At 38.3% G+C, this 13,534-nt stretch overlaps 1 protein-coding gene across 6 annotated transcripts in view; it reads right to left on the reverse strand.

Annotated features, from left to right (window-relative positions):
* The window catches only part of LOC140186246 (nucleus accumbens-associated protein 2-like), a 60,328-nt gene extending 47,319 nt beyond the window's left edge, over nt 1-13,009 (reverse strand). For 5 of the 6 annotated variants that reach the window (XM_072240279.1, XM_072240276.1, XM_072240277.1 and 2 more), the window contains exon 1: nt 12,904-13,009. The gene's annotated coding sequence lies outside the window, so the exon portion shown is untranslated. Of the gene's footprint in view, nt 1-12,159; nt 12,259-12,903 lie in introns of those variants that run through there. The other variant, XM_072240278.1, reaches the window with a different exon arrangement.
* Nucleotides 13,010-13,534: the final 525 nt, after the last annotated feature.

Below are 13,534 nucleotides of genomic sequence, written 5' to 3' on the forward strand. Positions count from 1 at the left end.
AATGGAATCGTTACATCTAATATATTTGAAAATTTAGTTTTGGAGATATACGTATAGCTAAAAAACCCTCTTGCTCACCGTGTACATGTCAAATACCTGTAACTAAGCTCCATTTTTAATATCATATATTTCCCCAGTGTAAACTAAGATTATAAATTTTATCTTAAAAGAGAACACTGTGTAGGGGAAAAAAGAACGGGTCAACAAGTAGCACAGATTTTATGAGCCATGCAATATTTTAAACTAAAGCTGCAGTGGATCTCATGCAGAAAGGTTTTTAAAATATATAGCCTATAACCAAAAGATTGAAAATTCATAAGAGAAGACTGCCAGGACCATGCCTCAGTCATACAACACTGAATAGACTTAAGAAAATGTCCCTTAGGCAGAATACTGGATGGAAGCTAGAATTATTGTTGGAAGTTGCTCACTGAGCATTTGCTTTAATAATAGAAAAACAAATTCCTTTCTTGGAAGAGCAGGAATAAAATTTCACAGATTTTGTTGACCCATATGGGCAGCATGGTCATGGCGGGCCAAAAGGTCTGTTTCTATACTGTATGACTCTTCACTCCAAGAATTTAGTGTCCATTTTGAGGGCTTTAAAAGTCAACAACATGTACACAACAGCTCATTTTCATCTCAATTTAAATTGGCTCAAATGTTTTAAATTTCACACTTTTGGCTTGAAAGCAGTCTATTCTAATTTGATCATCTGCAAAAGCCTTTATTTCTGTGAGTTCTTTAAATCATCTTAATAATCCAATGATTCTAGGACCCGTTTTTGACAATCCATTAAAACTAAATTTCAGTTGCTAAATCGAAAACATGGTATCCTCTATCAGAAGCCAGTCTGTCCAGTCTCAATTCAGTTTTTTTTTAAAACGTGGACTACTCTAGGTTAATTTCACTTACTCATCTTGGTTTGTAGTCCCTAAAAGGTACTTGAACGGATACCTTAAACTATAAGGAAGGTCTCTATCATCACTACTCCTCCAGGCAACAAATGTCAGGTAGTCTTCTGGGTGGTATCTTTTCTTTTGCACTCAACTCTAATACTTCCAGCAAATAACAAAATGTTCCCTATTTATTAACTTCCCTGCATTTTTTTAAAAAACTTGTTTTAGGCAAAACAGTTGAGTGAATGGATTGAAGATTCCCAAAAAATATAGCAGGTGCCTTCTCCTTGCTCCAAGCATTCAAATAATTGAGGCAATGAGAAAATGTATGGATATTAAGTTGATTTTACCTCAGTCAAAGAACACTGATTAACATTAAGAAAGTGCTTCTGAGGCAGAATACTGAATGGAAGCTAGAATTCATGTAGCCATGACAATTTCTCCTAATTTAGCTCTGAACTGTGCAAGAACTTTTCTATGTTGTGGGAATCTCATATATACAGATTATATTGATATTAATTGTGTGATGGGGTGAGTATAAATATATAGTTAACTTATGAAAGTATTCATGCTGCAGTAATTACCTGTCAGTGAGGCCAGTGGTAATCTTTGCAGAATAGCCATTTTTTAAAAATATATAAAACCGAAACTACAGCATTGTAAAGAAGTAGAGATAAGATTAGGGTGGGAACAGGTTGGTGAAAAAATATCCCAGATAAAAGGATGGCCAAGATGGCCTGTGAAAGTTTTACTTTGGCATTAACTGTTCTAGATTTAAGTATAAATTAGAGCAATTGGATGCATTTTCCATAACAGGTACTGGGAAGAGCAAACTTGACTGGTTTCATCACATTACAGGATCCTTTTCACAAACGTCCTGGAGGGTTATTTTGTAACACAAATTTTCAAAAATTAAAACCCAAGGAAAATATGAACTGATTTTGCATGAATATTTATTGGAAGTTGGTGGCAAGAGCCAGAAAATTACTAACTAGAACTGAAAAGTTCAAAGTACATTATCAAGTATATATTCGTCTTTGAGATGTGTCTTCTTGAACACAGCAACAAAAAAAAACACAACAGAACCCATTTTCAAAAATAGCACAAAGACCGTCAACCATCAAATGTGTGGGGGGGAAAAAAGCAAATTGTGCAAACAGTACGTAAACAAATAACACAGAACATTAACTGCAGAGTCCTCAAAAGTGAGTTGGCAGCCACAGAGCTAGTTCAGTGTTAAGGCAAGTGAAGCTAGTCCAGGAGACAGGTCAGCACTGAAGTAAGTGCCGATAGTTGCAGAGTCCATTCACCTTGATCAAATCATGCAAATAGTTAAAAAATAACAAAAACGCACAGAATGTGAACTGCAGAATCTCCGAAAGTGAGCCCACAGCTGCGGAGCCCATTCAGTGCTGAGGCGAGTGAGGCCTACCCGGGAGCCTAATGGTGACAGGGCAACACCTACTGCCAAACCTGGTAGTGTGGGATCCAAGACTTCTGCACTTTCTACCAGATAGCAGTAGACAGAAAAGAGGGAGACCGGTAAACACAGGCAGACGGCATTGAACACATTCGTTTTTGCTCTCATCCTTGACTATTTTAATTGTGCTCAACACTTTAATCGCCATGGAGTAATGGAGCCAACCATGGATCCGTGTTCAACCATCGGGCATCAATACAGCATATACCCCCCGCCGTCTGTACTTGCACTCCTGAGATTCGAGCTCACCAAATCCCCCTGGAGATCACAAAAGCACCAGATCTTTTAGTTGGATCAAAAGTACATTCTTAAAAGGGTAATTACAGGCTGCAATCAATTGCAGATCAGAAGTATATCTAGAAATACAGTATTTAGTGGTTCGTGAGCTTTCTGCAACACACTGCCATTGATCACTGGTGCCATCTTGAAAGGGGAGCACACATCATGTGTTTAGGCAATGCCTGGAGTACTGAGCTTAATACTAGTTATTAAACTGTAAAAGTGATACAGAAACATAGGAAATGCAACAACATTCAAAAAGATGTCAGAACTTTAAGATCATCAGAAAATTGGATAGGTCAAGACGTCTCTTAAAAACAAACTTCAACCATCAGGCTGCTGAACCAGTGTGGATAACTTCACTCACCTCAACAATGAATTGATTTCACAACCTACAGACTTACATTCAAGAACTATATAACTCATGCTCTCTGTAATATTATTTCTTTTGTAATTTGAGTTTATCTTCTTTTGCACACAGCTTGCGTGTCAGTCTTTGTGTGCAGTTTTTCACTGATTCTATTGTATTACTTTGTTCTACTGTGAATACTTGCAATAAAATGAATTTCAGGGTAGTATATGGTGACATATAGATATGTAGCTAATAAATTTGCTTTGATCTTTTAGTTAAAGGATGATACTACTGAAGTCCTTAATAATTACAGGGGATTTTATGGGGAAGACAACTGGGGAACTTCCGGTCAAGATAGCACTAGTGAACAACGCTCCCTCAGTTGACATCTTCCAGATAGCCCACAAAAAATATCTTTTTTTAAAAACTTCTTTTACATTTGTTTTCACCTTAAATGTGTTTCTGAGACTGGTAAAGCCTGTGATTTACAATTTAGAGATTGACTGAGCCATCCAGCGCCTTGTCGTCTCTGGAAACCAGTGTGAAATTCGGACTACCCTCAGTGCGAAGAGACTTTGAAACAGGGTGCAACCCAATGTTCGACTCCATTTTGCCAATTAAAAGCATCCAATAAACACTGATTAAAGCATCAAGGAAGATTGAGACATCGAGACGACTGTCTTCCTTTTGAGCACTGCTAGAGAATGAGTCTGCTAGCAGCCAATCGCCATGTGGCTCACTGCCTCGTGTGGTATCTCTCTTTCGATGAATACTGCAGTTCTGTGTTTATGGATTGGACGACTGAGTTTATGGACTGTGGAATTTTTCAGACTTACGGTTTTAATATTGTGTTTTTTTTAAATCACCCATTCCTTTTCTGTTTTGTTGCATGAGGGGAGGCTGTTTGTTAGTTGGTGTTTTGTTGTGTTCCATTAGATTCTTTGTGTGGGGGAGGAGTTGTTTTTTGGGTTGATGTTTTCTGTTCCATTTTTGCAGGGGGAGGGGAATTTTGGAAGTTGATAATTGAGATGCCGTTCTTTTTAGTGCGGGGGGGGAGAGTTGATGTTTCTTTCTGGATGACTTTCATGGTGTCAGAGTAGTGCTTTGATAATAAATGAACATCTGAAACTTGGATGGATAAAATAAATTGCCAGCAAGAGGATACTTACGAAATTTTTTTAAATGTTGAAGGAAATTTTTTTAAAATAGCACTTAACTTCCAGAATGGACATGCTGAAAAACAGATGCAATTAAGGGCTGTTAATTTAACATTCAAAAGAAACTGGGTTACACAGATATGCTGAAAGAAGCAGCAGATAAAGTAGTGGGGGGGGTGCTTGTGTGGAACATAAACTCTGGCATGGACCAACTAGGCAGAATGGTCAAATACTGTGCTGCATATTCTCTGGAAAACTGATTACCTGGAAACATCTTCATATATAAAATCCACATCATGGCTCTTCAGCCATTTTACTAAATAGATACTTTCATTACTGCAGTATACATCCTTCCCGTGTGTACATGGGATTCCTCGGGTGCTCCGATTTCCTCCCACAGTCCAAAGACATACCAGTTAGTAGGCTAACAGGTCTGTTTAGGCCAAGGTTAAATAGGTGGGTGCTTGGCCTTGCGGCTCCTTGAGCTGGAAGGACCTGTACCATACTGTATCTCTAAATAAAAATTTTAAAACTGCTGAGAGTTGCTTTACTGGCTGTTCTTTCCCACACACTATTTCAACATGGTACTGATCAGCATCTCAGTTGAAAAACATATTCCTAGACCATCACCCATGGATGATCTTGTACACCGTGACTGCTTTATTACCTCTTCTTCAAAAACATTAAGATTTTTGGGCAGCATATGTCCAATAATCAACATGAATTGAAACAAGTAATGACAAGAAGTTAAAAGAGATGCAATTTTTGTTTTGAAAGGACTATTTATGAAAAGGACATGTCAAATACGACTCAAAACATTGACTGTTCATTTTCCTCCACAGATGCTGCCTGACCTCTTAAGTCCCTCTATCAGTTTGTGTGCATCTTAAATACAAATTCCTGTTAATTAATAGTCAACAATGAACCCTACTTTTGCTATGCTGCATGATGGAAGTTGGAAGTGCTTACAAAAGATCTAAACAGATCACAGTGTGCTTTTAAAAAAATAACAGAACCAGCAGCACAAGATATTTTCAGCTCAAACTAAAACCATCCTGTTACTTTTCATTGATTTGAGAAGTTGCAAACCGATTCAGGAGGGCAGACATTGTCGTCTTTTTAAATTATCCTCGCCAATTGTGGTAGCTTCCTGGATCTATAGATTTTACTTAACCTTTTATTCCAGGGAAGTCAAATAAAAGACTGCACGTTTAATCTGCAGCAAAACAGACTGTCACTTCAAGAGATTCAGATGATTCCCATACTGTTCAGAATGAACAGCAATTTATAGACAAGACCAAATAGAACAGTCACACAAGAAAAACATGCCATTTTTAGCTTCTCTAACTCTGACTATAAAGTAACCTTCTAGTGATAACATTAAATTTAAAGCCATTCATTCCAATTAGCCTGTGATTACAATGATGTAAAGCCTCTTCTTCAGAGTCTGCAGAGATTCGGCACGTCATCAATAACCTTGACAAATTCACAAACTTCTACAGTTGTGTGGACAACAGTGTGCATTACGGCCTGGTATGGGAACACCAATGCCTTTGAGTGGAAAAATCTTACAAAAGGTAGTGGATTCAGCCCAGTATATCACTAGAAAAGCCTTCCCAAACACCCTGTTCAGCATCTATCAAAGATCCTCACCACCCAGACCATGCTCTTTTAAAGTCCAAGAGGCTCAGGACTCACATCACCAGGTTCAAGAACAGTCACTACTCCTCAACCATCAGGCTCTTGAACAAGAGGATAACTACACTATTTCTGGTGTTTGAACCAATGACCTCATTTTAAGGACACGTTATCTTGTTATTTCATGCTATTTACTTATAATTGTATTTGCACAATTTGTTGTTCATTGATCCTGTTTACAGCTACTGTTCTATAGATTTGCTGAGTATGCCTGCAGGGAAAAAAATCTCAGGGTTGTATGTATGTATTCTAATAACAAATTTTACTTTGAACTTTAAAGAGATTTACCTCAGCTGATTTTCTTGGAATTCCGTCATTTTAATTTCTCTATAAAACTTGAAAGCAACTTCTTGCTAAAACCTGGATCTTAATCTGTATGCTCATATCTAAATCAGCTGAAGTAGGGCATAAATTTTTAATAAATTTTGAATTATAATGGTTTAACAAAATCACAACCTGCACATCCAATTATGGCAGTGCTCTGATGTCAATGTGTACATTATTCTAAGACTCCTACATTTCTGACTGTCCACGCAAACAAAAGAAATCATGTTTAGTATGTCAGAGGATGAATATTAGCCTTGTCACTAGGAAGACAACTTTTCTTCAAAAAAATGGCAAAGGACTTATTATATCCACATAAGAGGTCACACTAACAGCTCTTCTAAAAGGTGTGCAATGCAGTGCTGAAATGCCAATGCAGAGAGGTAACCAAGCAAGTCACCCAGTAATTGCCTGAGAATATGAAAGACAACCACCAAATACCTGATATTGCAACCAAGTAGCCAGAATAATCCCCATTACCTAAACTAATCTTTTTTCACAAGGACACAACCAGTATAAGGAAATAGAAACTGCCATACTATCAAGCTCAATCTCACATAAAAACATTAGACCTGGCTCTACTAAAAATATACACATTAAATCAATACTGCCTAACATTCTCACACACCAGGATCAGGGAAGATTTGTACTTCTTTAATAAAGATCCACAATCACTAAAGCATTCTTTTACTCTATGGTAATTTAAGACTTTATAAACTTATCACAGGCTATCAGAGGCTAATTCAAAATATATCACAAAAATACTTTCCAGAGTGCATTGTGTTGTTTCTGCATATGATACAAAAATACACTTTCATGAGGACTGTTAATGATTGCTGTGAGTACAAGCCAGGACGCAACAGAATCAACAATTGCCCATTGAATACATTGGATCTTAAATCTCTACCAGAAGCCAGCAGAATGAAGAATACATACAGCTTATTCATCAAAGACTACTGCTGGACAGTAGAATTTCTGGCTACTTTACAGCTCCTGAATAGGACATTTTTGTTAAAGGCAAATATTCCTAAATTTATGATGAAATACCTTTACTTGAGACTTTGGATTACATAACCTTATATAACAGCTGACAATAAATACCATTCAATGCATAGATTATTAAAAGATTGATAGAATTCCAACATTGAAACCAAAATCAAATCTAGTAACTAATGTGGGGTACTGGGAAATCCCCGACCTAAATTTGACCTTACTGTACCCAACAGTTTGACACATTTTAAGTTCAGAATAAAATTCACAGAAACACACCGGGTTAAGCCAGACTTGCTCAAACAACTCTGCTTCACACGGGTGGTGGTGGGGTGGGGGGGGGGGGGGATGGACAATAATCACAATAAGCATTTTCTTAGGAATATATCACCTCACCCACATAATGTAGAGTTGCCCGTTGTCAAATTTGCTGCTGAAACAAAATAGATGTTTAGCATCCTGTGAAGAGGATGTAAAGGTGAAAAGGAATAGAGATATAGCGAGCGTCAAAGCAGTGACAGCAGAATATGAAGTTATCCACTTTGGATACAGTTATTATTTACCCTGAGTGAGACCACAGAACCTTGTTATACAAAGGAATGTGGTGGCCTTACCACAAACAAAAAAGTTAACAGGCTCCTGTATCAAGTTATAAGGCTAATAGTATGCTGGCCTCTATTGCAATGTGTATGGAGTAAAGAAAGATTAAACTCCACAGAAAAGATATTTCTACTCAAGGCAATGGAGAGAAGTTTCAGTAAACTGATTCCTCAGATTAAGGGTTGACATTCAAAAGGAGGTTGAATACATTAGGCCCAAGTTCATTTGTGTTTAGGAGAACGTGATTGTTTAGACAAAGATTCAGAGGGGAACTTATAATAGATAATGAGGGGATGCTTCCTCCAGATGGGCCATCTAAAAATAGATAGGCAAAGTTTCAGAAATAGGAGTTACCCATTTCAGATGGAGGAAGGGCAATTTTAAAGGCTCATGATTTGTTAGAATTCTTCACTCCAGAGAGCTGTGGAGTGAGTCATTAATACATTTAAGGCTGAGATCGATACATACTGAACATACAAAGTAGGCACACATTAAGTGGTATTGAGGGCAAGGATGGATCAGCTTTGTTCTTACTGAATGGCAGAGAATGCAGAAGCCTAGATGGCATAAACCTGCTGTTTCTTGTGTTTCCCTTTCTTTCTATCCTCTCGGCTACAAGCTGAAGCTTCATAATCACCCATGAGTCATAGTTTGATGATCAAATGAGGCATGACTTGACTACCCTTCCCTAACCTTAGTCTGCAGCAACATTTGGATAACTAAACAATTTATCTGTCCCTGAATTCAAGTACTTTCACGGCTGGATGAGTGCAGCTCCATCAACACTCAAGAAGCTTGACACCATCCAGTACAAGGCAGACACTTGATTGGTATCCCTTCCACAAGTATCCAATTCTCCATCAACGTCAAACAGTTGCAGCAGTGTGTACTATCAACAAGATGCACTGCAACAACAGTTGGAAGGTTCCTAAGGCAGCATCTTCTAGACCCACAACCACTACCATTTAGAAGGACAAGAACAGCAGATATCTGGGAACACCAGTCCTTGGAAATCCCAAGTCACCCACCATCCCGACATGGAAACATGATCGCTGTTCCTTCATTGTCACTGGGTCAAAATAAGACCATAAGATATAGAAGCAGAATTAGGCCATTTGGCCCATTAAGTCTGCTCTGCCATTTCATCATGGCTGATCCAATTTTCCTTTCAGCTCCAAACTCCTGCCTTCTCCACGTATCCTTTCCTGCCCTGACCAATCACGAATCTATCACCCTCTGCCTTAAGTATACACATATCATGGAATTCTCTCCCCAACAGCACTGTGGGTGTACCTACACCTCAGGGACTGCAGTGGTTCAAGAATGCAGCTCATCACCGCCTTATCAAGGGCAACTAGGGGTGGACAATACTGTAAATGCTAGCTTAGCTGGCAACGCCCACATCCCGTAAAAGAATAATTTTCTTCTAAAAAGTTGGTACTTTAAAGATAAAACTTCACCAGACAACCTGAAACGTAGATTTCTCTTTTTATCTAAAATCAAGTTTTACAAAGCCCATTCTACCAACCCGAGCAAACAAGACTTCAGCTCTCCTTCCCTCTCCTGTATGGCCCAAGTCTTACAAAGTAACCACTCAGAATTATATTTTATACGGTCAAACACCTTTCAAAGAGTTTTTCACTTGAATTTTTCTTGATGCAAGAAGTTCACCAGAATTATGCAGCATGTATAGGCAGAGGACAATAAAAATCTTTAGAACATCCCAACACCTGCTCTTTATAGTTAAACTATGCTAATTCTGTACTAACATGAAATATTGTATGTAAAATAAACAACTCCAATCATCAGCATTTCTAACAGCTTAGGTCAGAAAGCAGATGAATGAGAAAAATGAAAGAAGCATTTCTCAAAACTTGACACTTTTGGAGTGTTTGCTTTTGCCAGTTACACATTTGACTAAACTTGGTTTCTGGAATTGTGCAGCAATTTCTCTCTTAGTACAGAGTACAGCAACCATACAGCGACACAGCCACATGAACATAGTGCAGTTAACCACTCTTCCTACTGATAATGGGTTCCATCTATCATAACATTCAGAGATGTTTTGTAGGATTCAAACATTAAAAAAAGTCTTTGCAACAGAATTAGCTGTAGATCATTGTATCAGCACTTTGCTCTCTAAATATAGGAGTATTATGACTAAATTTCTGCAGCTGATCTGCTGAAACAACTATTTTACTGAAATGCATGCCAAAATTTTATGAAAAATATTATACTTCCAAGTGGAAAACAATACAGAAAATACTTGGATCATCTCATGTAATACAACTTGCTATTAATTCTGAAAAACTTCAGGGAACTTGTGGGATTTAATAAGGAAATAAGATAAATTTCATATCATTCAAATTATTTACATATCAATTTTCATAAGGTCAAGAGTTCAACATAATTTGCACTGTTTTTTCTTTGAAGTCCTGACAAGAGCAGGAAAGTAACATTGCTCTGTGAAATGTAACCTGTTTTACATGTAGTGTGCCTGCAAAATTTCAACCCAACACATCAGGAATAGCTTAATCTGAAGGGTTCCAGCATATAGATAACCCCTTACAGAAGGACTTAAAGATCAGTAAACTAGACAACTGCAAGACAAATTATTCACAGACGGAGACAATCTTGGAAGTGCTAAACATAAAACTATGGGGATGTGATTAAAACAGCAAAATAATAGTTGGTGGTACACAGATGGAAATGTCAAGACATACTTGCTACACCTTAAAAAAGTGTGCGTTGATTGGAAAAACAGCAGCAAGAATGACCCCAAATACAAAGACTTAAAACTATGGTAACATTTGAAAGAGAGCCTGATAGAGGAAATAAATGGAATGCCGAAAAGAATACTAATTTTTTTTTGGAAATATTTAGGCACACACTTTCAACTAGAAGCCTTGAAGTTGGTGCCAGCAGTTTATGCAAATTTTTATATTAGAAAAACAATGTTCCCCACTGTTAAAATACTAACTGAATAAATTAAATTATTTTTAAAACTTCACATTTCCAACTACACCACCTCCACCAGGAACTGAATTCTAACATTATACTGTCTTTTGCATGTTTTAATGATTCCTAAAATAAATTCATTTTAAGGCTTCAAGAGCTTCATGAATTCTAGAATGAAGACCCACAGTTCCCATCATATCTAAGCACTGTGTTAATACAGTTTGGAGGATTTTAATTTTCAATTCTCGGCTATAACACATGCAGAAATATTTAAATTGGAAAGCCATCTCTAGTGTAGACTGTTTAGTCAGAAACACCTGCGATCAGCAGCTTTTGGAACTGCAGCTTCCTTATTAATAAAAATGTTATTGTACAAATTCTTAAGTCACTAATCCACGGAAGAGAAAATTCATTTAAAATACTCAGCTAACACCTGAGACTTTTAAAATGTTCAAAACGTAGAAATGTCAACATGTAGATAACTCGCATACCAATGCTATTCAAACTGCAATTAAAACTCTGGAGTTTGAGCTAAAACCTGCCCTTTTACTATCTTTAAGATTTCTTATATTCTTGAGATTTGATAATAACTCAAGGTACTATCATCTTTCAGGCAGTCCCATTCAGTATCTCCAAGGCATATGCTTTTAAACAGTTTTATAGTCTTGGTACCAATCTGTCTAGTCAATGCAACTTCCTTCCTTTCCAGGAAAAAAAACTGCAGCCGCAGTATCAAAACTGAACTGCAAAACTATTTTGTAAAAATTGACAGCTCAGTTACCATTCTGCCAAGGAAATTCACTGTGACCTCCAGTTGCACCTTTTAGATCCACTAGAAGTATTGAACCCAATTCTATGGCAACCTGCCCACAGCAGCATTACGTACAAAACTGAAGAGATAATATCAGTAAACTGAAAGGAATGATTCACAAGCGAATTTTGATACCAGTTTATAGCAAAGATGTCCCAAGGTTTATCTTTTTATTGGTTAGTTAAAGTAAACACAATGAAAGCGATGGCAGGGAGTAACAACCAGCTTAGTGCTCACATTTTGGTTTTAAGTGATTTAAAGGAAACCAGAAGAAGCCAGAAAATCTAAGTGAAGCTAAAGCCAAGTTGTCTGGACTTTGAAGTGCAGAACGTCATGGCCCACTCATCATGTGATTTACTGGTGGTATTACAGAAAGAACTCAAATTAAAATGATGTTACAACAGTAGTACCTTGATGAATTTACTTTAAGCAAATGGAACGTAACGCAAAAGTGATAATTAAATGTCAGCAACAAAGGAATGAACAGATCACCACGGTATACCGTATAATGGTAAAAGGAAATTCCAACATTTTTACGTTAATGATGTCAGTTTTCCTCTGTATTTCATTAGCACAAATCAAATCAGTGTCATTTATAAAAGAGACCTTACCAGATACTACAGAAAAACGTGGTTCAATGGCTAAAGTACGTGCACTGGAACGTGCGCATTCTTTTCGAGCTTGATACAAAATTAAAATCTTCTCCATCATAATAATTACAAGAAATAATAGTTCCTCCGTATGGCGCCGTAAGCGTGCGTTATGATGGTTGGTCCTTCACGATGAAAAATCATTAATACCTCGATCCATAAGCCAAATATTACTGCCACTTTTAAGAAGCCCGAGATAAAGGACTTTAAAAGCTGACAATAATAAATATTTTGCCTCAAAATTAGTATTGCTCAGGAACGTACAAATGCCCAGATCTTGAACAAGTGCGCTTCAGAGAGCAGGAAGCACTTGGGTAACTTCTGAAGCGAGGGCAGGGTGGGAGGTGATAGCAAGAGAGAAGAGTTCGATCAACAGCAGAAATATTTACAGCATTCGGAAATATTTACAGCAGCCCTAACGGGGTCTGTAAAACAGGAGGTTGGGCGCATTTATGGAGAAAACTTTTGTTGAAGTTCATCATATTACAAACTTCAGGGTTCGCCAATTGTTGGTCGGACGGTGCGCTCGCTCGTTGTGGCAATGCCCACACCCGAGCGCGTCCGATCGGTGGAGAAAAGTCCCGTCTGCACGTCGCTAGGTGACTGCCCGGCAACTCCCCCGGCCTACAGCATCAACCCCTTCACCTCCTCCTCCTCGACCAGCACCCCGCGGCCAGCGCCGCCAAGTCATGAACCCTCCTTTACCTTCTCTGCGCCCGTAAAGTGCCGCTGCCCGTCCCTCTTGCCCTTCCTCCTTCCCTCTCACTGTCTGCCCGGGCGCTAGAGAAACAAGCGCAGCTAGCACCGCACCGGAAACCAATGCGCTTAACAACGGACGTGATGTCACCACCACCGGCGGGTGCTGCGAGTATCCCAGCAACAGGCCCCGCCCATTGGTAAACAAAGACCTGAACGTGTTCTGCGTTGCTTCGTTATTATCTCCAGCCAGGTGCGGACGGGAGGTGTCGGAAAGGGGAGGAAGAGGTGTCAATGTATCGCAAGAATATGAGAAATAGGGGCAGTAGTATGATTGATTATGGCCGATTTTTCACCACATTACCGTTTTCCAGGCCCCTACTTTTCTCCTAAATTTAACAAACTGGCTGGAATGCGGAGCAATACACAGAATATCTGTAAAAATGTAAATGGTTTATGCTTTTTTCATTCTTTTTCTTAACTTGTATAATATGCTAGGTACCTTTGTTGCTGGGGCAAGTGTTTTTTTCATTATACCTATGTATATACAGTATGTTCTTGTGCATATGACCATAAACTTAACTTTGAAATGCTAGAGGAATTCAGCAGATCAGTCAGCCTGAATCACTGAGTTCCTCCA

This window comes from Mobula birostris, chromosome 22 (genome assembly GCF_030028105.1).
Source record: "Mobula birostris isolate sMobBir1 chromosome 22, sMobBir1.hap1, whole genome shotgun sequence".
NCBI lineage: Eukaryota > Metazoa > Chordata > Chondrichthyes > Myliobatiformes > Myliobatidae > Mobula > Mobula birostris.